The sequence below is a fragment of the Python bivittatus genome, unplaced genomic scaffold, assembly GCF_059951505.1.
Source record: "Python bivittatus isolate LINGU-HERP-01145 unplaced genomic scaffold, Pbiv_v1 ctg000850_np1212, whole genome shotgun sequence".
Taxonomy (NCBI): domain Eukaryota; kingdom Metazoa; phylum Chordata; class Lepidosauria; order Squamata; family Pythonidae; genus Python; species Python bivittatus.
In genome coordinates, this window is record NW_028277112.1 from 27,343,014 (window position 1) to 27,369,578 (window position 26,565).

The window sequence follows — 26,565 nt, forward strand, 5'->3', positions numbered from 1 at the left end:
TAGCAATAATGACCTTGAAATTGAGCATATCCTGGGGTTTAAGAAGCAGCTGGGGTGAATGGTCCCTTGGATACACTTCAGGGCATCAATCCCTCCTCCCTGATCATTAATCTTTCTTAATGCCATGTATCTTGAACATTTATTCCCTACATGTGGAAAAGATTTGAACTTTGAACATTATGAGTATAAAGTGTTATAATTTTCAGGCAGGATTTATGCAAGCATGAGAGAGAGAGAGAACAAACCCCCTGGTGTATGTGCTTTATGGAAAAATGTATTAAGCTGAGAGCCTGCAGGGATGGATCTTAGAAACTAGCTGTAAGAATAAATGGCAATAAGCTTTACAGTTGTTTAATACAAAGTGTAGGAAGATCCAGGGTTGATTTCATTTTTTAAGAGTGTATTCAACTAGAGTCAGTCCTACTCCAAAGAGTCCATGTTGGGGAAATGGAAATCTAGTGCAGAAAATCCTGAACAGCAACATCACAAATGTATCCAGTACCTTCATTTTAAATATAATGCTTATTTGTTAAATCTGATAATACTGCCATGATGCACACTGTTAATAATTCCTGGCACTTTCATTCATTCTTGTCTATGGTTTATATCTCATGACAAACATCCAGGAACATTCTCTGCAGAACTTTTTAGTTGAACAGGTAGTCCCTGGGTTAGGAACTCCCAGTTTAAGGATGACCCATAGTTAAGAATGGAGCCTATTGTAGCAAAATTTGAGTTAAATACACAATGATTTGAGTTAAATACACAATGGTTCAAGTTAATTACACAATACTACTTATACAATATTATACAATAATTCTGTTCTGGCTTACATACACCCTTGACTTAAGAACAGACCTTGGGAATGGAACTCACTCCTAAACTAGGGACTACCTGTAGAAGATAGGAACTGGTTTCTGGCCACCACTCTGCCATCTTATCTCTTATACTTATTTGCCAGCTGTTGTGATCTCCCCCCACTTTCTTTCCTCACCCCCAAACACGAACAGAGAGAATTTTTGTTCATTAAATATAATTTGGGGTTATTCTGGAAAATCCCAGTATATCAAGAGAAAGATGGAACTAAATGCTGTGATGGTAAAACTCATGGAATGGTACAAGGGAGAAAAGCTACATCATGTGAACTTTGTATGGCCTACCATCCACATATTTTTGCAGTCTCATATTTCTTGTCTTTGTGTGCTTCATCACAGAAGCTTCTGAGAAACACAATGTCCTGCATCTTATGCAGCAGAGCAGAAGAAACAAACAAGCTGTAGGAGCAATTTTAATACCATTGCATGCAATGAGAAGAAGATAGATATAGATATAGATATAGATATAGATATAGATATAGATATAGATATAGATATAGATATAGATATAGATATAGATATAGATATAGATATATCCTTGAGAAAGGATATTCCAGGTCATCTTGGCCTCTTTGAAACTGGACTCTCACTCCAAGAGTTCTTCCACATAATAGCTCTTCCATCTCCTAAACCTTCTAAATCCAATTTAAAATGAACCTATGATCTACCCAAGCTGCTTTGCATGTTTTCAGATCAATATGAATTTCATAAACATCATAAACATGGATATGGGAGTCTAGAATTTGCAGAGCCCCCTGGGTCAATCAGTGTTGCCCTTTCTTACAAACACAGTATAGAGAATTGTTGGCCAATCTATGCTGGCTACTAACTGAGCGACTTGTTCTGCACCCCCAAGTACATGCTAAAAATTTCCTCCTTTTCCCCAAAATAAAAGAGAATACATTGCTAGAATTTTGGCATGTTTTCTGTGCTTGCAGTGATGGGGAATCTCCATTACCTTCCAAACACCTGGAAGCACTGATACATTTTGTCTCTTCTATGTCAGTGCTTCTCAGCCTTGGCAACGTTAAGGGATGTGGGCTTCAGCTCCCAGAACTCTCCAGCCAGCATGCTTAGTGGCCAAACTTGAGAAAAACTATTCTATTTTATGATGCCAACATGCTACTATGATAGGATCCCAGGTACTGGAAGACAGGAAAAACCAACAAGCCCCTCCAGTTAGAGTACAAGGCAGTGACACAGTATGTTGCTTTTTCTGAAATGACATGATCTGCCTTCAGATGTCACTTTCATATTTAGAGATATTGGCATATGGATAACTAACCAAGCTACTGTTTAGTAATACAAGAATTGTTTTTGAAAAATCAAGAATCAAGAGTTATCTGAAAAGTAAATCATATGTCTGGATTCAAATATGGTCATACTAAACACACACAAACTGAGGCTAAATTTCATGGTTTAATTATTAGATACAATTGTGTGTGAGAAGATCAGAGTTGACAAAGCAAGGGCTGATTGATTTTTTCCCACCAACTCTTTACCAAGCTGCAGAAAAAGCAATTCATTTGCCCAGGTTGAATCATTTTCATTCCTGATTAAATGCAATCAACTGCATTGCCTGGCAATCTGGTCTAATGTAATAACAATCATATCAGGGGATAACTGCTAATAACATCCCATATTATACACTATCAGAAATGAAGGTCAAAAGTTGTGAGTTGAAAGCAAAATAAGCATTGCAAGAATCTTCAAGAAACTACTTGTCCTGTAAAATCACCGTGATGAATTCTTTGGAGGCTGACTGGCTTTGCCTCTAATGTTACTGAGACTTGCAGAAGAACTACATAGTAAAATGATGCAACATTATCCTATTAATTTTGTTAAACATTAGTACTATTCAGTCCTTCAAGAGAGCTTCATTAAAAAATAACATTTTTAAAAATTGTACCACCTAATTTAATTTAATTTAATTTATTCAATTTAGGCACCACCTGACCCCTTAGTGACTGGGCAACTCATAAAATAACAGAATAAAATACAATATGAATAATGGGGGGAAAAAAACTAAGATAAATAGGGAACAAGTAAAAACAGGACAAAATGGCAAATCCAACCAAAAATACAGAAAACATATACAGACACCCCAGAAGGGGGTCCAGCTACCCTAACCCGGGCTCTAGGAAAACAGCCGGGTCTTCAAGGTCCTCTGGAATGCCATCAGGGTGGGATCATAAGCGGACAACAAAAGAATTGACTAAGAAACATCTACATTAACAAAACTGAAAAAGCTTATGCATGATTTTGTAACCCTTTCATTAGCCTAATTAACATATTGCCTTAATACAGTGTTTCTTTGTTTTTTAATCATGGTCAAACAGCTAATCAGTTTCTATGTTCATTTTCTTTGCTGGTATCATAATATATTAAACAATACTAAACCAAATGGATGTGTGTTCATTATATCCTTTCCTTTTGATAGAAAATTGTCTGAGCTTCTGAGAAGGAGTGGTTCAAGGTAACTGTAGCAGCAGTTTAAATGTTTAAGGGAAGATGTGACAATTCTCCTGATTTTGTAAGAAGATGGACCTTGTATTCAAGAGCAGTGGGATGTTTTGTAAGGGCTTGGGAGAACTTTGCACCTCCTCCACACTCTACCTCCATTTGCAATATTAAGGTGGAATAAAGACTGAAGTTGCCATTGGAAGCTCTTCCCAATTTACTATAAGTGGAGTGAGAAGTGGGCACAGTTGACAGTAAGAGTGGTTGGATTGAAAGGCTAAAGTCCTTCTCCTTCACACACTTCCCAAAGAAGCTTACCTCTTCCATGTCAATTATTTCTCGTTGTTTATTTTTCAGAAAAAGAATCCTCTGTGTAAGACCACACCTAGACAGGCATTATGTACTGTTTAGCCTTAAGGGTATCTCTTTGAAATCTACAGGGCTATGTTGTTGCAAGCATCTTAGAAGTGGAAGCTCACTGTAGGGTACAGGAGAACCCTTTTCATTACAGTTACTTTCTCAGTATGAACATTGTGGGTCCTCCAGTATACCATGCTGGATTTTTCCATTTGTGCAGCTTGAGCTCTAAAAAGTGAAAGAAAGGCTTTATTTATTTCTTTGTTAATTTATTTATTATATTCCTGAAGCCTGTTATGTCACTGAGTATCCAAGTCCCTTGGAACTTCACAATAAAAACATTAAACTAGAGCTAAAACTAAAAATACTAAACATCAACATTTTATGCAGGTTCATAACCTAAAAATCATCCCCCCAAAATTAACAAGACCAGTGCCTCTAAAATTTCCTAGTCTGGGGTCTTCAAGAAGTGTGGGAACTACAAATCCTAGAATTCTCATCTATTATTCTGTGAGTTGTAGCCTCAAACATCTGGAGGGCCCCAGGTTCAGGAGAAGTTTCATAGGTGATGTCAATGAAGTGCAAATGATTAAATTTGTAAGACTGCTCAGTTCAAGGCAACTCTGGGCAGCATAGAATATTAAAAACAAAAATTCACAAAAATGAAATGATATAGAAGGGTTGGCATACCCCTCAACCCCAAGAGTATTCTTGAAGATCTCACCATCCAGGATAGCCCAAGGCATGGGAAGTAAATGAGATTTTTAGAGCTTTTTTTGAAAAAGATCAGGGTGGGGCCAGACAAATTTTAGGGAACATGATGTTCCAGAGGCAGGAACAATGACAAAGAAGGCATTAGATAACATTATTTCATTAATAGGACCTGGGGCATACCAACTGCAAAATGCAACACATGGCAAAATGGAGTGGAGGCTACCTAAAAAGTTGAATTGATATTATGATTTTAAAATTATTATTATTTAACTGTTAACTTTTAACATAAAAAAACATTCCTAATGTCAGCCTTCTCAGGTAGACCAAGCAGGAAACACAACCAGATGAGCTAATTCTTCTATATTGTGAGGCTACATTAACAAAATCTTGCAAGTCTGAAAGTACAAATCTCCCACCATCTCCTTTACAGCCTGAGAAGCTAGGGAGGGTCCCTTCTGAGCCTCTTTCTCTTCCCATTATGCAGCTGCAGACTATGCTGTCTCTTATCTGACTGTGCCCTAGGCAGCATCTCTTCGCTCCGTCTCTCAAGGTCTTTCTCACATACCATTACACCTAGTGACTTCTGTCCTCTTACAATTCAGTTGATCCCAGGTTTAAAATAAGAAGTGAACGAGGAAAATAAATAACTTTAAAAAGTAGTTCCTCAAACTTCCATCTGTGCACAAGAAGTGGCAGGGCAAGGCAGAAAAAGATTTTGCTCCTGGTTGGCAAAGGATCTGGAGGAATGTAAGGGGTACATTCAACCTCCTGGAGAGACCCCATTCAGCTCCAGGCCAGGGCATAAGTTATGTACCAACATCAATTGTCAAGGCAATTCTCCAAAAGACAGTCCTCTTTAGTTCTTTCCCCATGGAAATTTGTATTATCATAAGGATTCACTGGTTGCAGATTACACTGGACTTAGGTTGGATGGTTTTCATACTTCAGTTATGAAGCCTGCTTTCAAATAAAATATTGAACTTATATTAGAAATACCAATACAGTTACTAGAATCACTACCAATATAGTTACAAATTATTGTCATTAATATTAAGAGATGAAAAAATTATGCAATCTGCATTCAACATAATTGATACCATAGCTTTTTAATAATAATCTTGAAGTCACCTTTGAAATTATTATTGCCATAGGGATTCTTATAAGATCCATAGAAAGACTCGTTTTGGAAATGTCTCTAAGCTAATTAACAAATTAAGTGAAGATAGGAAGATAAATTTTTAAAAAGAGCAGCTATGGCAAATGGGAGGGGGGTCCCACTTTAATAACCAGCAGTTTCCCATAAATCACTGCAAAATTAACTGTGCACCTTCTTCAATTTGTAAAGTGTTTCACATCTTCAAACAAAAGACTATAAAAACAAAAACTATTGTTCTATATATAACAGTCATCACTTCACAACAATAGAATATTCTACTCTCAGCAGGGATTCCCCCTAGGAAATGCTAAGAATACATCTCCCAGCAAATATATGAAGGACTGGAAGGCCAGCACTTCATACAAGAGAATGCTCTTCTCTTCTCTTCTCTTCTCTTCTCTTCTCTTCTCTTCTCTTCTCTTCTCTTCTCTTCTCTTCTCTTCTCGTCTCGTCTCGTCTCGTCTCGTCTCTTCTCTTCTTCTCACAGATTTGGAAGAACAAGGACTTTTGGTCTGTCCTTTAAAGTTCCTATTTCCTTGGAGTGAAAGAGGAAGGGAACATTATTTTTAAATGCAGATGTCAAAGGCATTATTTTTAAAACGCATGATTTAAAAGTCCTCAAATGTTTTGAACAAGAGTGTCTACCAAAGGAAGGGGTAAATAGTGAAGGAAGCAGCCATATCCATATGACTGAAGCCCCATCCCTTTTTTACACACATCACACATGCAGCACACGTTAAAAAAGGGTGGGACTTCAATCCTAAACCATGGTGAATGATGGTTGCTACAATTACAAATTGCCTTTATCAGAGTAAAAAGTGAGTTCACTCCCTTGCTACCTCCTTTAGCATCTGAGGAGGCTGTTACTTCAATATACTTTTGTTTCTGGGCAAATAGGCATGTTTCCAGAATAATGAGCTTCATCCATCAACCATTTTATTTTCTAAGACTGTACCTGGCACCTGTGTGAGGCACAAAGGCATTACAGGAAATACAGACTATAGTTCAACTTGGACCTTGCTTTGCAGCATGTTAGCTTTCTAAAAAAATGTTTTAAAAAACACAAAAACACAAAATTAGCAAGACAGGAAACTTGGCAGCCACCAAAGAACCTGTAGCCAGGTACACTGGACTTCTCAGACACCATTTTGGAGATCCAGGGCTTAGGATAAATACCTCAGGGAGAAGACATCCTTTGAATTAGGGCTCAGAGAAGAAAGGGAAATAAATAACATAAAATGTGTATCTGCATTTATGGAGATGAAGGCAATTTCAGGTTGCAAACTGTCTTGGAGTGGCCTTGAGATATCTGCTCATAATGGGCCCCTTTGAGACTTATTGTTAGAGGGCATGTGGGTCAGCCAACCTGTTAGTGCTATCAGCTTTTAGGAAAGGAAGCATTTCATTATAATGTTTGTATAATCAAATGTCTTTTTTTAAATGAACTTTCACACTAACATCTTCTTCTATGGTTTCTTTGCAAATACCCCCCACAGGGAATCACACCAATTTCTGAATCCTCTGTATTTCCACCTCTAATTGCTAGAAGGGTTCATTATCAGTTGTCAAAGGTGCAATGCATCAATCTCACAAAGCTGCTATACAAAAGACTTTCACACATCTGATGGACCGCTGTGCTAAATACATCTTAATTTGTGCTGCATCTGCTGTTTTCTAATTTGTTTGTCATGCTGTGAATGCTCCCGTCTTTGCTACAGCAGCCCCCTGATTTTACTTGGAAAGGGGAGGGAGGAACTGCCAGTTACTCAGAAAAGAAATGGCAGAGTGCCATCATTGTTCCTAGGGTTTTTTTTTCTCCAGAGCAGTATCATGTCCTTTTTTTTAATGGAGAAAATAATGAATGGCTTTCATATGTCCTCCTAAATACGTGATGGCTTTAAGTTTAGAGAGATGCCGATATATAAATATGACTTAATTCTCCCACCCACGCATAACAAACATGAGGCACTCCTAGCCTCTCTTTCAAAATTGTTGCTCATGCAGTTGAAGTCTTTCAAATGACATTTTTTTATTTTCTTGCTTTAAAATGCTTGTCAGACACGTGGACAGGGAATAAAATGGTTTCTGTGCTCAACAGCTACAGAATTTGAATATTTCATGTTTTAGATCTGCTGGCAGGCATCCTGTCCTTAGCCATTCTATCAATTTTCACGTCTTTTTCAGTACACCTGTGAATACGGCATCATCACTAATGAAAAGAAAACGAAGGTAGCGTCTTCAGATCAGTGTCTGCTGAGTCACAAACCAAGACCAAAAAGTCAAACCATGTAATACTGGAGAATCCAAAACTGATCAAAGGCTGGGAAGAACCTCTGTATGAATTGCTGGGGGTGGGGGTGGGAGGGAATAAGCTAGTGCTCTTCTTTCAAAGGGAATAGTCTGTTTTAACAGGTATGCCAAGTGTGAAAGACCCTGGTGGGAACACTGATGAATTTGCACTGTGATCACCTCTGCTGTCAGTCCATTAACCTTCCTGATGACAGAAATTTATCCTTTGAAAAAGGAAAGGAAAGGAAGGCTGAGTGCCATCTTCAAAGCTACACAAATAGGATTCTCTGTGTGTTCAAAAAGTTTGCAGAGCATGGGGTTAAAAAGACATCCCTCAGACAATAATATACATTATTTCTAAGTATCAGGGCTGGTTGACTGACATCAGTCACCGGGGAGATCACTTGAGAATACCGAGAGCAAGAACAACTAAAACAACTCGTACCCCATGAGAATGTAATAATGTTGAGCATCACAGTTGGTGCAAAAGAGCATTTTGCTGTCATTAGGGAAAGCAAGATGATAGGACATTCATAGAGAATAGTAATGGATAATGCTTATAGGTAATATTCATAGATAATGATCCTAACTTAACTGCCAATCTCTTTCCTTTAGCCCAGGATTCCTCTGTCAAGCACAGAAGCCGCACACTCGTTCACTTGGCTGATAAGCAGATCCAGGTTTTACATGAACATATGGAAAAGCAGATTTTTCTTACAGTGCTTGTTTTTGTCGCACATTCCCTCCTCCACTGCAGATGTGGGGAGCCATTTGCATGGTGCCAATCACAACCATTGTGGAGCCTGGGGAAGAAGAAGGAGGAGACACTTGAGACGGCTGTTTCTTCTTTACCCAGGCAAGTCTTATAACTGACAAAGTCCCTGGCAAATCAGAGCTGTCATAAAAGGATGGCATATTTGATCAATAAGACACATTGTTCAGCCGGAGCTGGTGGGGGAGGAGACGTCTAAAGGTAGCAGCATTTATAAAGGTTAATCAATTCAGCTAATTGTAAATGCACTCAGTTGTCAGTCTCTAAACAGAGGGCCTTCTTTGTAACTAGTAAGTCACTGTGGGATGTAGCAGGGTTAAGCTGGAACACATAAGAGAGAAGAGAAAGCAATCGAATTCCTCATTACTCTCTTCATGTTGAGCTCAGCCTGTGTCTGTAAATCTCTCCCCCCATCTTCCCTCTCACTCCCTTTCTGTCTCTCTCCACACACACACTTGCCCATAGCATGGGAAATAGTCTTTCTGTCCATCAGGCCCGCTTCCCTAACTTCCAGTAACAGAATTAAAGGCTGAATCAGCCAGGTGCAGAAAATGAAGAGATATCAGGCCATTGATCCTGTTCTTCACCTCCGTAATGCTGTTGTGCCCAACTAATTGCATGCATACTTGCTGCAATAAACATTCATTCATGGCAGTAAACAAAATGAATCCATCCCATTTAGGGCTGTGCAGAAGGAAGGTAAACATTTTCAAGTCTGAAAGTACAGTTTTTAACAGAACTGTCATGCTCAACAACTCAAGTTTTTATTTTGATATTCAGCACCGTTGCTCCATTATCAGTGTCACATTATTGTTGCTACTACTACTGTTGTCAGGTTTCTTCCTCTTCCTCACCTACTCCTGGCCAATCACATCGTCTGTTGTTGATATGCTAATGGAGATTTTGACTTCACTTAAAGGTAAGCCAAAAATGTCCAAATTCTCAATATTGGAGAACGCTGGACCTGAATGGTTGTCTCTCTCCTTTGAATATCATGGGGTTTTTTTTTTCTTTTGAACTGAACTGAGTGAAATTTCAAATTGAGTGAAACTATAAATAAGCTTATCTAATTCTGGAAATGTAAGTACACAGAAGTTGGCATTAGCTTCCTTTAAGAAAATTGTCTTTTTAAAAAGGGAACTGTGTCTCTCTGTGCTTACATTGCTGTTTTCAGATTTTATTCTTTGGCATATACAACATTTTTCAGGGTAAAACTTGCCAAGTGTTTTTGCAAAAAAAATAGCATTTTAAGTTTTGTGATAATATAAAAATGCTTCCTGACCCCTCTTAAATCTCCCAAATGAGAGAGAAAAATGCAGCAGACTTTGTCCAAAGTGTCATCAAATGTTCAGTGGAGTTTAGAAGAAAAAAGAAAGTACTTGATAAAGGCCTGGATATTTGAAATCAGCTAGAAAATTTGTTATAACAGAAAAAATCCCAAACTTGGTTGAGTCTGGACTGCTTAAAAACAGTTTTAACTAACCCTGTGAACAGATATTTAAGTTTAATAATAAATGAAGATAAACAAAGAAGAAAAGCAGAGGTGAATCTCAGTGTGGGTTGAGCTGGGAGCAGCAGAATACAATTTTGAAACTGAAAAAAAAAGTTTGAGTGTGTTGGGGAGTGAATGCAGAAAATATAGGAATTGAAAATGCGTGTTGATTCTGGATGTGTGCAGAGAATTATCAGAACAATGGAAAACTTTAATTTTTATTGCTGAATGATAAAGAGGAGGAAGAGGCTCCACTCAAAGCTCAATACACCAAAACCAGCTTTCAGATTGTAAATATTTAACTATTATGATTGTTCACCTCATGAGACAGAACAAACACAGCATATTTAAGTAATTACATAATATCCACCCCCTCAAGGCAGTTACTGGACAGCCATGATAAACCTTTTCCTATGATTAGGAGTTGGAGCTGTCATTCATTCTTCTCCTCTTTCTTTTTGAACAATTCCCATATATAAAGAAAGACTTTTTTTTCAGAGATACACTGCTCATTTTAATGGAGGCCTCAAAAGTAACCAAGTTTTCATGAAGCTTCAGGAAAGCCCACATTTGATTATGATCACTTCAAAAAGAAACCTGATCAACTCTTTTTAAAACAGCTTATTTGATTTAGGATTCATCCAAATCCAATTCATATACCTTCCAGAATATTTTTAAGATTATCTGCGTAAATGTTATTAAAAGGGAAGACTTTAAGCAGCATCTTACTGGGGATACGAATAAATAAGAAAAGCAGAGGTAAAGAAATTCTGAGCTAAGAATGTTGTTGCTGTGTGATATTACAAAAACAAATATACAAATAGTTTTACATTGGTTTTGTTATTTGTATTAATTACTTGAACTGTTCTGTATGTTGTTGCATTTTTCCTGACTATGAGGATTATATCTCACAAATGTGGCACTCAACTGCAAATAAAAATGCATTTTTTTTTTCAAACTGGGAGCAGACAACAAATGGCCTTTCAAAATTCTTTGCCAAATTTTGTGGGCAGAGAAATTGGGTGGATAATTTCTCAAAATGTCACTAGAAAGAAACGTTTTCCAATGATTTCTCAAGGGAAGGACTCTCTTAACAGTGACCATAACACTACTGTTAGAAAGCCTCCTAGAAGGAATCCCATCATGATGTCTCCCCTTAGGATTAGTTGAAGTGTGAAAAGCCAGACCACTGAAGAAAGAGTCAGGAGACAGGACATTCACATACCATCCTTGGCTACCTAGTAATTAAAGAACACTCTGCTCCAGCCATGAGAATTTCTCTGAAATTTCTTTCCTTGAAGAAAAGGGAGGGAGGGAGGGAGGGAGGGAGGGAGGGAGGGAGGGAGGGAGGGAGGGAGGGAAGGAAGGACAAATTCTCCTTAATACTGAAAACTGATAGAAGAAATGTGGGATAATTTATCTGCCCAGCATTAATATGTCTTGTCAAACAAATGGATCATTGAACAAATCAACCCAGAGTTCTAATTTGAGGCTCAAATAACCAGGCTCAAATTATTATACTTAGGACACATTATGTGAAGACCGACCTCTTTGGAGAGGGTTCTATTGCTGGGAAAGATGGAAGGAAAGAGAAGAAGATGATGATGACCAGCAGCAAGGTAGATGGACTCAGTTACAGCGGTATGGGTGTACTAATGGAAGACCTGAGGGACTAGATTGTCATAGAGAAGCTCCATCTATGTGGCTGCTGAGAGTCAGCAGTGACTTGATGGGACATCATCGTATATACATTCAATCACAAATGGGCAGAAAGGATTAAAATAATTTGTTATACATCTCTATCATATAGTGCACTGTACGCAAAGCAGGGCAAATGAGTTTCTTGCCCCACATGTTTTTTCCAGAATGAAGATTATATGAATTGGCCAAAGGAACTGCAAACAATTTCTCTCTCTCCCTCCCTTCCTCCCTCCCTCCCTCTCTCTCTCTATATATAAAGCTGGAGGTGTTTAATGTGACAGAGAGGAAAGACAGTTTAGAGTCTTCTCTGACAATTAAAATATTAGATTTTACACACACACACACACACACACAGTTTGCTTTAGTTTTAAACTGCCAGAAGGACCTTAACATCTCATTTTCAGATAACAGACGAGAATTTTGTTATGATATATAAGACTCCTTGTTTCAAAATTCACACAATAATAACAATAACAGAAATGAGTCCTGATCTAGGCCTGCTGAAAGGAATTATATTTCTGATTTATTACCCAAGTTAAAGAAGCTATATTTAAAAAAACCAAATGGAACTGACAGGGAGTGACAACTAATGGTATGCTCCTCAGAGAGATTTTTGCTAGGAATATAATGTTTCAGAATAATATTCTTAGAATAAGTAATCTATAGTCAGAACAATTGCTGAAAAAGATAGGCAAATGACTAATATGAATATTATTCACAGAGTATTCCAATCTGCAATTTAAAATAGACTTTGTGGGCATCGCACAGACTAAGTGGCTGCTGATCAGTTCTACTTGATTATGTTGCTATTTTTAAAAAGCACATTATGGAACTGAAATACAGAATGGTGCTTAATATTCATCTACTGAACGTTCCCAATTAAATTGGGTCTTCCTCTTATTTAGCCTGATGCCATAATGCCACAGTTCACAGAAATGCTCTTTGGTCATGCACAAACATTAGTATTCAGTCAGAAGAGTAAATAGCATCTTATTTCCTTCCAAGGGTTAAGGGCTCCATAGAGTCTGTCCATACTATACAGCCAGCTTACTGATTAATAGGTGGTATACTCATGCATGGCATCTGTTGTGCTATCTGGCTCTTACCACAACTTGGTGTGGCAAACAAATTATGGCCAGTCCCATCTATGGTTTATTTAGTTTAACACCTGAACCAGGGACCTTGACTTGTGAAGCCACTGGGCACATTTTATAGATGATGATGATGACGACAACTGTAGTGCAGTACTACAATCCCAGAAGACCTTGCAATAGAAGGGAAGTGGGGATTGAGACAAAACAAAAGACTGAGAGAGTGCTATGCCTTAAAGTGTAACGTAATAAAGAGTTTTAAGTCAGATCTTATTCTGGAGTATGTGTCAAGAAAAGGAAATCATTGACAACAAAGGTAACGCAATGGAACATTAGATCATAGCTTACTTTGGTCTTGCTGAGTACATATTAATGCAAATGACCTGTGTACAAAATAGATGGACTTTTCTGCATTCTTGGAAATGGCCATAAAACTGGACAAGGAACAGAATGTTATTTGGAGGGGTAGCCAGCTGTATTGCTTAGGAGCCCCAGTTCAATGGATTTTTTTTCAAACTCATCAGGAGAAAAACGCACTTTTCTGCAAGTTAACACTGCTTTCAATAAATATTTCATTCAATGAAGAAATGTAACAAAACTGTTTCAGTCTGGACATAGAAAACAAGCACCTCACAAATCTCTAGATTCCTATTTTAATCATCATAGAGAATTAGTTAAACCATGTGAATAGGGAGACTTATAAACAGATATGACTTGAGATCATGGGGTGGGAACACGCATTTGCAAAGCATCCTTTGATAAATACCTGCTGCAGAAAGATGTGACATTGGATAAAGCAGCTACCATGATCAGATAATATGAAAATGCCTCAGAAGAAAGTTGCCTCCTGGCAGCAATGAGAAGCATCTCTAGAAGTATTTCCATGAATTGGGTTCACCAGCAAAAGGTGGTGAAAAGGCTAGCAAAATGGAATCATAAAGTGACTGGGGACAGAGTATTCCAGGACTCAAGTAAGCATCAAACTCTTTCAGATGACCATGTAAGCTTCAGCCAATTCCACAAGACCTACACAGACAAAGTCCAACTCTGAGTGGATCCTAATTATTTTAGATGGCTGAAAAGCTACCTTTGACCTTCATATTTTTTTTTCAGAAAGAGACTCTGTGAACCATTTTATAAATGTCACTGTTCATTCTTAGTGTAAACTGATCCAACTGGTAGAATGATGCAACTTCTTATTTAAAAGGTTTAGAAAATTACTGATTATTCTCATAAAGTTAAAGTGGATGAGCTGGAAATGCCAAATATTGGACAGTATGTTGGAAGATTATGTCATCGAATACACTCTCTGGGTCCTTTCCCTTAAACACTGTCGTCTGATGGAACCTTGGAAGCTTACCTTCTCTGTAGCTGCACCAGCCTTTTGGAATAGCCTCCCATCAGAGATTCAAGAACCCCTTTTAGCCTTCAGAAAAGCTGCAAAGACCTGGATTTCTGTCCAAGCATTGAGCTAGGATGGGGTTGAGTCAGGAGGTTAATAGTTTGGTTGGTCTGACACCTGGTGGGAACAGTTGTTCTGTTTTTATTCTATTGTTTTTATTCTATTGTTTTTATTGGTTGTTTTGAGCTTTCTAGGATCATTATGTAGGTATCAATACAACTTCTTTAAATACATTGAATTAATAAATAAAGAAGTACATGAAGTTTCAATGTATTGATTGTATCCAAAAAAAAAAAAGATACTAAGGAAATCCATCTATGTATCAATCCGAGAGCAGTAAACAAGACTGTGGTGCAGGAGTACATCCTGCACCACCAGCAAGTAATATTTTGCATGCTATGCAAGGTGTACAGATTTTTTATTAATTACCAATTTTGGGGAGGGGGCAAATTGAAGTAACACCAGAATTTCATTATTTGACAATTTAAAATGCACCATAGGTTATAAGCTCTGTAAAGTTTTATCTGGACTCTCAAAGCTTATCAAAAGTGATAAACTGTATCATGCAGGGTCTTCCTGGTGTGGTCTGGGGTGTGGATGATGTCATAGCCTATGCAGCAACCACTGAAGAGCTCTGTGATAGACTGATGGCAATTTTTGAGAGAAAGAAGACTTAAACTAGACAAAGCAAATGCCACTTTAGTCTTGAAGAGACTGTTATATCAGGAGATGTCCCTACTGAGGGAATTAAACTTGATCCAAAGCAGGTATAAGCTATTCTGCAAGCCCCAACACCTGAGAACCTTGATTTCTTGAATTCTTTTCTAGCTACTTCTAGCTATCTGAATGCATTCATTACTACTTATGTGGATATTTCAAACCATTGCACCTGCTGAGTAGAACAGAAGTCATTTGGCACTGGTCTGTAGCAGCTGACTCTGTATTTCAGCAACTGCATGGTGCATTAGCTAAGGAACCTTATCTGGCTTGTTAACACACATGCACTTTTGTGGTGACTGATGCAGTCCTGTGGAATTTAGTGCCATCTTGCTATGAACTCAGGAAAATCGATCAATGATTTTTTTGTATGTCAGCTGTTCACTTTCTTCTCCAGAGTGGAAGCTTTTCCAGACAGCATGAAATCTGGAGCTAGATTGGGCTATAGAACATTTTAGTGTTAATTTGTGGGGATGTCCATTTATGCAGTTAACAGATCACAGATTACTCATACACATGCTTCAGTCCCAAAAAACCACAATTCTGCCATCTTGCAACCTCATGGTTTTGCTGTTCAACACCTTTCTGGAAAAATGACCATAGCTGGTTCTTTATTGTGTCTTCCATTATTGGATTCAGGATCACACTCCTTAATGTTGAAGTATGTTGATGGGGCTGTTGATTTTGAGGCATTATCACTAAAAGAACTCTGCCTTGCTTCTCATCAAGATGCTTTACTTACAAAACCTCAACATATTGTTCAATCAAACAAATGGCCAAAAATCATTCCTGCTCTGCAATCATTTCAGCATGTTGCTGCCAAACTTTCTCTACACAATGATCACTTCTTGTGGGGTGAATGGATTATGTAAAGTGCACAAATTGTTAAAATTACCTCATAAGACACACTGAGTCATGGTATGTCCTATGTTTTACTGGCCTAATAAGGATAACAGTGTGGAACACTATTAAACAAATGTGCTGCTTGTGTGTGCGAACTCATGTTTTACATCAGTGTTTCTCAACCTTGGCAGCTTTAAGATGTGTGGACTTCAACTCCCAGAATTCCCCAGCCAGCAAGGATCCATACGACAAGTATACATGTTTATAGTCACTGGTTCTCTTTTCTTTTCTTTCTTTCTTTCTTTCTTTCTTTCTTTCTTTCTTTCTTTCTTTCTTTCTTTCTTTCTTTCTTTCTTTCTCTTATTTGGAAGCAGTTGCATTGATGCATATTTCAGCTGATGCCATTGTCAGCATATTGCAAAACTTTATTTGCTCATACTGGCTATCTTTATGAAGTGGTTCCTGATAATGCCTTACAGTCTGTAGGTTAATGTGCTTCAGCTTTTTTCCAATTAGTGGCATTAAACAAATCCGTGCTTCTCCTTACTATAACAAGAGTAATGGAAAGAAACAATATTTTCATTGCTGCTGGGGAAAAAAACTCTGCAGGTTGCATACTGTGTTGGGAGGAACTGGAAAGAGGACTTAAGCTGTTCGAATGGCATATTGTTCTATTCAGTGTAAGGCTTCAAAAGAGACACCAGCCAAGTTACTTCTTTCTTGGAACATTTGTACTAAGCTTCCTAGTCCCTGTCCTGAAGGATGATTCATCTGTTAAGGAATATCATCAGAAATAACAGGACTAAATGAAGCATTATCCTGATGCCACACATACAGCTATGTGACACAGTTTTAAATTTGGGGACTTTCTGAGTATTCTTTTGAAGTAAACCCAAAGATGATAATGTTTTCATTAGAAATGTCAAGCATCTGAGAAAAGTTCCAACTCACCTGGAATGTAGTGAGGTGCACTCCTACTTCTAATGTGGTGATTGCTGTGTCACAGGATGCTGAGACTCTAGGAATTATGATTTTGCCTAACAATGGAAGAGTTGGTTTAACATGGTTTGTTTCTGTCTAAGAAAGGGAGGGATGTTGTACAGTACTACAAGTCCCAAGGGGCACTGTGGCAGACAGAAAGAGAAAGGCTTTATTTATTTTTATTTGTTTGTTTGTTTGAAAGTTTTTTTCATACACCTTCAATTGTATGATTGTAAACTGCTTACAGTACAACATACAATATATATAGTTCATCACAATCATTCAAAATGATCAAATATTTATTTATTTATTTATTTATTTATTTATATTTCAAATTTGTCACCTCCCATCTCAGTACAGAGTGACTCTGGGCAGTTTACAGTAAAAACAGAATAAACATTAATTAAAATAGATAAATGTTAATTAATTAATTAAAATATGCTAAAAAACAAACTTCTTATATGATACATCCAAGAGACTGATGTTAATTAGGTGTTAAACTCAGGGAGCATCATCAAGGCTCCAGCCATCCCCAAGGTCGGTTGTATCTTTCCTCGCCCCATGCAAGTTACATCAAATAATAATAATAAATGCTATCAACATAAGTTCAATATAATCAGAACATTGTGATAAAACTCATAGTATCTTATAGCACCAAGCAACCACATTCATCCTGCTCAGGTACATCTCCCATTCTTGCCTCACTTCTAAAACAGGCATTTAAAAAGCCATATTTTTAAAGATCTCCTGTATAGGGTGTAGTTCTTATAACCAGTGGGAGTAGGGAAGCAGACAAAAGAGAATGCTATATCTCAAAGTGCTATGTAGTAAAGAGTTTTAAGTTACAGCTTACTCTGAATTCTGGCTCAAGAACTCTGTAAGAACATAATGACAACAATCGTGATGATGACGATGATGATGATTCCTATGGATATCCTGTCTCACCATAGGACATTCATTGCTTTTATATCACACTAGCTATCTCACAGGAGCTCATCAGTGCCCTCTAAGTCTGTATATTTCCCTGTCAGTTTCAGAGTATGTAGATTATTCTTTTATTTTCTATCAAATGCTAACATTTTACATCTCTGTAATAACCACTTGAAGTTTCATTGAATTATTGTTCAATTCACTTCTAGATTTAAGTATTACATATCTCAAAGCACTTTAGCGATTCTAAATCACTCTGCAATTTAAAATTATTAGAGCAATTTTTAAAGACTTGAGTTTTGAGGTGGTCAGAGACCCGAACAAGTACTGTATATAATAATTGTAAATTATTTCTGTCTGGTACATGTCCATAACATTTTCCAAGTCATTTTAACTGGATCCACCTGTGAAACAGAATGTGTCCCACACTGATCAGATGACACCTTCCCAGGCATGTACCATTGTACAGGTCCCAGTTTTTTCCCTGCAGTAATCACATCATATGCTTTCTTACAAAGGGGGATTTTCTGTTTGCCAGCAACAAATGCCATTGCAAAAGCAGTAGCTTTTTACAATGATATCTTCCATGGGCAGTCTGTGCAACTTCTGGTGGGACCATCCAGCTTGCTCACCTCCCAGTTGGTTGATTTCTAGTCTGGTGGCTGAGTCAGGATAGAGTAAAAGAGGTAAAATCATTCACACCACAAGGACCATGCTGGCTTCTCACCTCACTGAGCAGAAATGCCAGCAATACAATGCTTTTTAATGACATATTTACAGTGGGAGGAAAGTATTCTGTTTGTTGTTTCATGGAATGAGGGAACAGGACAGTATACTGCTAGCCAGTAGAGGAGTACTGATGGCCTGAGATGTCTCAGGTTTCTTCTATTGGCTAGAAAGGGTAAGTTACAATTGTGTATCTGTGTATCACTTCTCTGTAGGTATAGGAAGGAAAGAAGGAAGGAAGGAAGGAAGGAAGGAAGGAAGGAAGGAAGGAAGGAAGGAAGGAAGGAAGGAAGGAAGGAAGGAAGTAAGTTTCCATCTATCCTGATGACTAAAACATACAGAACAGCCCACGTAAATCGTGTTTCAGTTCAATAATAAAATCACTTGACATGGGCAATGAAAAGGTTGGCAATCTGGAAATATCCTATATTTGAAGATCATCTTTGGTCTCCTTGCTAAAATGTTCTGCAAAATTATGTGATCTGAACTCACAAAGAGCAACAAAATTATTCATGAAGACAGGATTTGTCAGTTGCTGAATGAAACAATTAGGCTCCTGGTCTGATGACTAAAAAATAACCTTTTCATGGAGTTTTTAGAGTGTCTGTACCATACGTAGTGTATTGTGAGGGACATGCCAAAAAATCAACAATGGGATGCCTTCTTCTTTGTTGTCAGCAAGTAAACAAATGGGATATCAGTTAATCTTATTGTAACATATTTTTCAACTAAGAATTAAATTATAATAAATAATTTACTACAAACTATGGTTGCCTTTTTTAAAAAAATGTTTTTACTGTTTTGTGAGCCACCCAGGATTGTGGTTAATACTGTAATATGGGCAATAATATGGGCAGCTATTTTTAAAATACATACATACATACATATATATATACATACATACATACATACATGAATGCAAGCAAGCAAGCAGGGATAATATATGCAAAATTATGGTTGTGACACTTTACACAAATATGGAAATCTACAGTTCACAGAAATTCCATTCAAAAAATGACATGAATTTAGCCCTGGTGACTATTGAAAGGGAGTCCTGTGTTATATTCATGGGTTATGTTCCTGTAAAGCAGGAATTCTATATCACCAGAGTACATTTTAATATTAACAGCTGTGTGACAGCTGGGAATCAAGCCTTTGAGGGTTGTGTTAACAATATCTTCCTGCTCACTACTTCATGGATATAGCAAATACATGGAATAGAAGATTGAAGAGATTTATTGTGAAAGACCCAACTGATTTATTAGGAGATGTCATTGGTTATGAATGTATTTGCTCTGATATGCAATTTTATGGTGCTTTTGAAAGATGGGTTGCATGTATTTTCCTGGTCTGTTCAGGAAAACGGTGTTGGGAATAGTGCTGTGCTTTTTAGTGTAGGGTACCAAGACCAAAAATCCCTCTATAGTTGTCAAATTCTATGTCAATTATCAAATCTTCTCAATAAAACTAGTGTGAAACACTTTTTAAAAAAAATAATATATCATATATGTTGCAGATTGAATTTTATAGATTTACTTCACAAATCATAACCAATACTGATGACTTGAAAAATGCTATGCAGGACTCAAATAATTTGAAATTTATATACAGTATATTTTCAGATCTCTGAAACTCAAGAACTTGAAAATTGCTTTAATAGTTTTAAAAGCAATCTTTTTAGCACATAAATAATAGACATACAGTAGATGATTCTTCAAATGTATACACAAGAGAGCAAATATTTTTTGGCAATTATATCTGAGGTGAATTTCTGGGGGAGCAATTTTTAAAGGCAAGAGAAAAAACTATATAGATATTTCTTACCTCTTACCAACTGTCTATTCTGATTGCACTTCTAGAAATTGCCTTTTTCCTATTTAAAAAAGAATCATTGAAGCCATGTTCCTTGCAATTCTGCAATACATTTAGTATGGCCTTAGGTTTTAAAAACAGGTTCCTAAAACCTTGCCGAGATGTTCCAAGATTAAAATGTTAAACTATTTAATCATCTCCATCCCTCCTTTCAGTGGCACATGACTCTAGTGATGATACAGAACTACCTTGTGCTTAGGGGGGAAAAAAATGTGGAGTCCCTGAACCCAGCCTTGCCCTGCCCAAAGCAAATATGGTCACAGTAAGGAATGACATGAGAAAATTGTTTCTGTTCATATTTACATGAGCTCTTCTGCATGACATTCTATTCAAATCATAATTCCTCTTTATGCAAAAGAGTTCTGTATTTAGTATATTACTATGTGTGCAGGATCATTGGGATAAATACTGAACCCAGCTTGGAAATGTTTCAATGTACCGGACAGCAGCTAGAGAGTATTGGACAAATCTCCCCATTAGCATGGTATTCTGGATCAAGAACAGAGGAATGGAGCTTTCAGCACGTTAACCATGTTTGTGGGATTTTCCTAACTCTTTGTTTATTCACTTAATAACAACAACAACAAAAATCAGGACTTAGATATTTGGCTGGAAGGGTTGTAGGAACTGCTAATATTCAGACAATATTATCAGCTATCAGATGGTAAGTTGAGTTGGCAAGCCATTCATTTTTTTCCCCCAGCCATCTGAGTAGCTACAAGCAATTCACAACATTAAAAACCTCCTACCACTCCAGTACATTCAATAGTAAAAGGCTGGCACATTTGTTACAGACAGCTTCCAGCATAGTGTGATATGCCAGAAAAGTGTGGTCTATGAAAAGGAGCAGCAACAGCTGGTGAAGGCGAACATTCAAAACAGGGGTCCAAATAAAGACTGAATATCCAATTCAAACAGCCCAAATGTTGCCTTTTGCAATAGCTCTTTATGAGAGCACAAGAAAGCACAAAATCATGAGGCATTGATTTTTTTCCCCCCAAGATGAAATAGCTCTTCCTTCTTGCAACTGAGTGATTCCCTTAAATGTGACATTATGTTATTTGTTTTGCTAAAATAATTAGGCAACTAGAAGCAGAATAGTTTTCATGTAAAAAATATATCAGTGGAAACAAAGATTAGGTCCTTTAAACCAAATAGATGGCAAATTCTTCTGCATGATTGTATTTTATTTGATATGCATTATAGATTCTGTCAAGGAATGAGATTTCTTATTATAGAATAATAATCTGTACATTTTAAGAAGGGTTTTTCCCCTTCTTTTTTAAGAGTCCTTCTAGGTCAATGTCACTATGCTTGGTACACAAATGCAAACAGATGTATTAAGACATTAAATGTCAAATGGAGCTGCCAGATTGTTCCCATTTTGGATTATCACATGCTGTCTGCAGCTCAAATTGACTCTTGATTGAGTCACATTCATACCAAATACCTTGGTATGATGATGATTAGTGAAGAGGGAAAAGGGGAAAAAAAACATACCCAAAATGCCTACATCTTACTATTTCCAGACATTTACAGATTGGAGCTTATCTTTTAAATGTCATTGCTGCAGTAGGCGCCTCAAAGAGGTGGATAAGGGGAAAGAGGTCAAAAGCTATGGGGAGACATAAGACTAAATTGCTCCCTAGTGATTGGGAAGACCTGAAAAGTAACTGGCTTAATTTATATGAGGTCTAAGTGTGTAGATTTGCAGGTACAAATGGAAAGCCCGCAGATAGGGTATATTTTTACTCACTGTTTTGTGTACAATAATTGGCAGTTTAACATGTTTCAACATTACCTATCTACCAACTTCCTACCTATGCATCATCACTATTATTTTCCACTTTCAAAAGCTGGTTATTGTTGGATTCATCCCAAACAGAAATCCAATTAAATATAGTGAAACTACATTCATCTCCTTGGATTTATAAAGCCATCTGAACTTAGACAGGCATGGCTTAATCTCTGAGACAAGGATATACTACTAGGAAGATTAACCAGGTACTTAGGGAAAGCTGCCCCCACAGCAAAAAAAAAATGCAGCTCCAGTTATTAATGTCTTGTTCTGTTGTACCGTATCTATCCCTTTAAGGCTGGAGAGATAAAATGCATGCTGCACATTATGTATATCTCCCTGAATAAATTTTAGCCCTATTTCAGATTGGTTGGTATTATTTTATCTTCAATTACCATTTCTATTATGATCATTGATCAGAAATCAAGGTATTTTAAGCAACAGGCTTTACTTAACCTACAGAATAAAGGCTCTAAATGGCCATTTTCAGTGACTATGACAGGCACTAATCCAAAGTTTGGCTATAACTAGGGTCCTCCCTACATAAAAATCAGATGGAAGATCCTGCTTATAAAGTTCTTTGGTTGCACCAGGTACATTAATTAGAAAAAGGAAAATCACTCTTGACTGGAGTAAAGATATAGGTCTACCATCTCCACATGGAATGGACACAATCATCCTGATCCTGGCTTTAATGGAGTCTATGTTCAAGCAAGACAGGGTATTCAAGCAGATCATGGGGAAGAAACCCTTAATCCTGATTAGCAACAACCAGGTTAGAGAAGTACTGTGCTGCACTGTGTAATCAAGATGAAAAATGGCCCTAACTACCAAGGCTGATGGGTTTCAATGAAATCTAAGCACATAGCACAACGAACTTGGTCTGGCTTCAGCTCAAATCCTTCATTACTACACAGTGCCTTTTTTCCTTGGTCCTAATAAGGGCATTGGCCAAGGTCACTTGACAGCAGCTAAACCACCTGTTGTATCCAAGGGGAGCCTGTCGCACATATGCCCATACCCAATATAGTACATAGCTAACAAAAGTGCAGGAGGACCTACATCATTAACATTCAGAAAGCAAATAGCAACAAATGCTCAAAGCAGTCATCATTCAATTCCCTTTTCTTTTCTCAAATGGAAAAATACCATTGCTATTTGTCTGGCTCATCCTAGGAGTCACCAAGGGGTTAAACAAAGGAAAGATTATCAGGAGGTTTTGCAGTCTTTACTTATTCCAGCCGTAAGGCATAGCCCGGCAGCTGCAAATGGCTTCAGTACATCAACACCATTATTTTTAACACGGTTGCTATCCACTTAGCAGCAGTTCCAGTATTTGGGAGGCAAGAAAAATCTGATGGTGCAAGCTGAAATGGGGACCCCAGGAGCCCTCCTCTCGTATTCCATGAATGCAAAAGCTAATGAACCCTTTCATCAGCGAATTTTATTTATGGAGATCACAAACAAAGTGAAAGCATCGTATATTTTCAGCATGCTTAACCCAGCAATTATATTGTTGTTGTTAGGCTAACCTAGTCTGGCACAATATTTATTCAAAATTTGCAGTACATCTAGAAGAAACAGGCAAATCTTTTGACTAAAACTTGAGAGACAACCCTGCCATTTTATTAAACATCTTCCCCTCACTGTGTTCTGGCTACTGATCCTGAAATCTCTGAGCAGTGATTTTACACTTTTGCTTGCCTGAATATAGATTAATACTCTGCAAAAGTGTTACCTGATTTTCTAGAAGTTCTTTTCCCCAACTGGGGGGGGACTTTTGTGCCTCCCACCCCTAATAATTCACAGGAACCATTCAATTTTCTTCCATTTTTCTGCAGATGATTTTCAAAGACACTTTACTGCAAAGTGATAGGAGTGCTTTTATTGGTGTAATCAGTTATACATCTTTACAAAACTCTGTAACTTCTCCCATTTTCTGATCTGAAGAAGCCCAGTGGAGCAGTTCTTGAAATATGGGAAGCCATAATGGAAGCTAATGTTGGGCCAAGTAATTGCATTACTTTGAACTCCAGGCCCCATTCATGAAAGTGTAAACCAAAATCATCTCTGAAGCTCCTCAACAACATAAGCCAATGTTATGTTTACCACCATCTCTGTTCTAGCTTGCTCAGAGATTCAAAGTAGCTGTCACAAAACTATTTAGTGTCTTCCTAGCATAATTTTATATTTCATGCTCTCTCAAGAGCAACTATAACTCATTTTTGCCTGTCTTATACAGAACGTATTGAAGTTGCAAAACTATTTTAAACTGAAATACATGATTTTGACAAAGAAGCTTAAGACCACAACACAAATACGCAAGGTGTTCATAGCCATTTTCTCCAAACCTTTGCCTTATTATGAAAATCTGCCTATTTGATCACATTTATGAATGGTTTCCATGTATTACAAATAGCAAATGGTGCAGTGAAGTGGTTGGGAGTGGAAGAATTACATCTCTTTCTTAAAACACTGTTATTTTGAGTTATGTCTCTTTTGGCTTATCCAATTCAAGCTACAAAAATCTGGATGATACACATGGCAGCCAAGACTCTTCTGTGCTTTGCTGCCATCCAGTGAGCTCTGTTAGGATGTCTCTTTGCACCATAATAAGAGATGGGAGATCCTATCACTCATAACTCTCATACTTTGCACAAGGCATTGCATTCAATTAACAGGCCTGAATCAGCTTAAATGTAAGCCATTTGATAGAGCTGCCAGCTCTTGGCCTGATTTCTGAAAGCCACTTTTTCTGCTACTTTACTAAGATTGCTCCAGGATAAGAAACCCTTAATCTTCCCCTTGCCAGTCCTCCTTCCTTCCTGACCAAGAAAGTAAATGTTTTCTTCTGAAACCCTCCATAAATGATAAGATCTAATTTACTCCTGGGGCGGTCATCCAGAGGCAAGTTTTTGTAGCATGTGGGCTTTCACAATGAGGTAAGGTTTCCCTCCACCATCAGAGGAGCTGGCAAGATCTGAGTCACAGCATTTTCCCAGACCACAAGTATATTGGAGAATTGGGCTGAACTCTCACAGCAGGCGCCAGTAATATCAGCTACTCGAGATCATAGATTCTCTGTCTCTTTAAGCATCTTTGGCATGGCAACAGTGCCTCCGCTTCTCCGTTCCAAGAAACAGCAATATTAATTTGGAGAGTTTTCCAAATTGTTAATTGTTCTGCAGAGACACCAGAAAGCCATGTTGTGCGGGCCTACGGCTGTCAACATAGAGGCAGCATTTCAATAAGGGACTCAATGCACTGCCTTCTTTAGCTTTTTCTTATGATAGTGCCAAATTTATGTCTTTGTCTCAAATCCAGGCTTTCATTCCATTCATGATTTCTATTCTTTTTTCCAACCACAAGAAAAATAAAATAAAGAGAGCAATCAACCAGAGCCTCAGTCACACTGCTGTGGCTGCTATCTTGACCTTTTTGACCCTAGCCTGTGGGCATCCCTGATCTTCCAGGATCTTTTTTCAATTTCCCAGTCTAGCTGCCATCCTGGGATTCTGATCCAAGTACTAACAAGGCCTCACCCTGCTTAGCTTCTAAGCTCAGAACATTGTTCTGATAATGTTTCATCACCTTTGTTTTATGCAGGTCACCTTTTTTTTTTTTTTTGGCAACTTCTAATTAAATCCGGGATATGCTTAGAAATATTTTCTTGATGAATATTAAAAAATATATGAAGAAAATGCTTTTGAGCTCTTCATATGTATATGCTCTTTACATACATATCAGTAATATTATCAATGTCATGGAAACATGGTATTCTGAGTAGATGTATGATATTAAACATTGATCAAGGAAGAATGGCACTAGATACCACCATATTGACTTTTTACCACACCCTGTGCAGCAAAACTGTATGGATGTATCCATATAGTCACCATGAGTAAGGCTTATCTCAAAGTTGCCTTCACATTTTTTAATCAATATATCATAGCTGCCAGTCTATGAAAACTGTTGTTGCAGATAACAACAGTTTCATTGCCTAAGAAGGAAAAGTATTATTCAAAATCCAAGCACTAAAAAAATAAACAAACAATCAGGTTCTTTCTTCTCTTTTCTCCCCTCCAAGTAATTCCCATTTCCTTGAATAACATACTAAGGCCTTCTTATATGCTGTGTTAGCAGAAAAATTGGAATTTCAAAAAATAGGGGATTTTAAATATGTGCCTTACAGGTACTTCCCCTAGCAGGAATGCATTAGATGCTATAATTTTTCATTAGCACCAGGTATTCAATCACAGTACATTTCTGGAAAATTGTAAATAATTTTGCCATTAAGAGTTTTGTTCCTCAGTGATTTATTATTTTTATGTATGCCTCATAAACTTCTTCCCCGAGAGTTGCTGAAGTATAACATGCCAAAAACATAAC

General features: G+C 37.5%; 1 long non-coding RNA gene across 1 annotated transcript in view; it reads right to left on the reverse strand.

Moving 5' to 3' along the window:
- Positions 1–2,028: 2,028 nt before the first annotated feature.
- LOC148213796 (uncharacterized) overlaps positions 2,029–26,565 on the reverse strand; it is a 90,780-nt gene continuing 66,243 nt past the window's right edge. Inside the window, exons 3-4 of the long non-coding RNA XR_015793797.1 lie at positions 8,570–8,654; positions 2,029–6,097 (exon numbers count right to left, since the gene is read on the reverse strand). This is a non-coding gene — a long non-coding RNA (uncharacterized LOC148213796). The remainder of the gene's footprint in view (positions 6,098–8,569; positions 8,655–26,565) is intronic.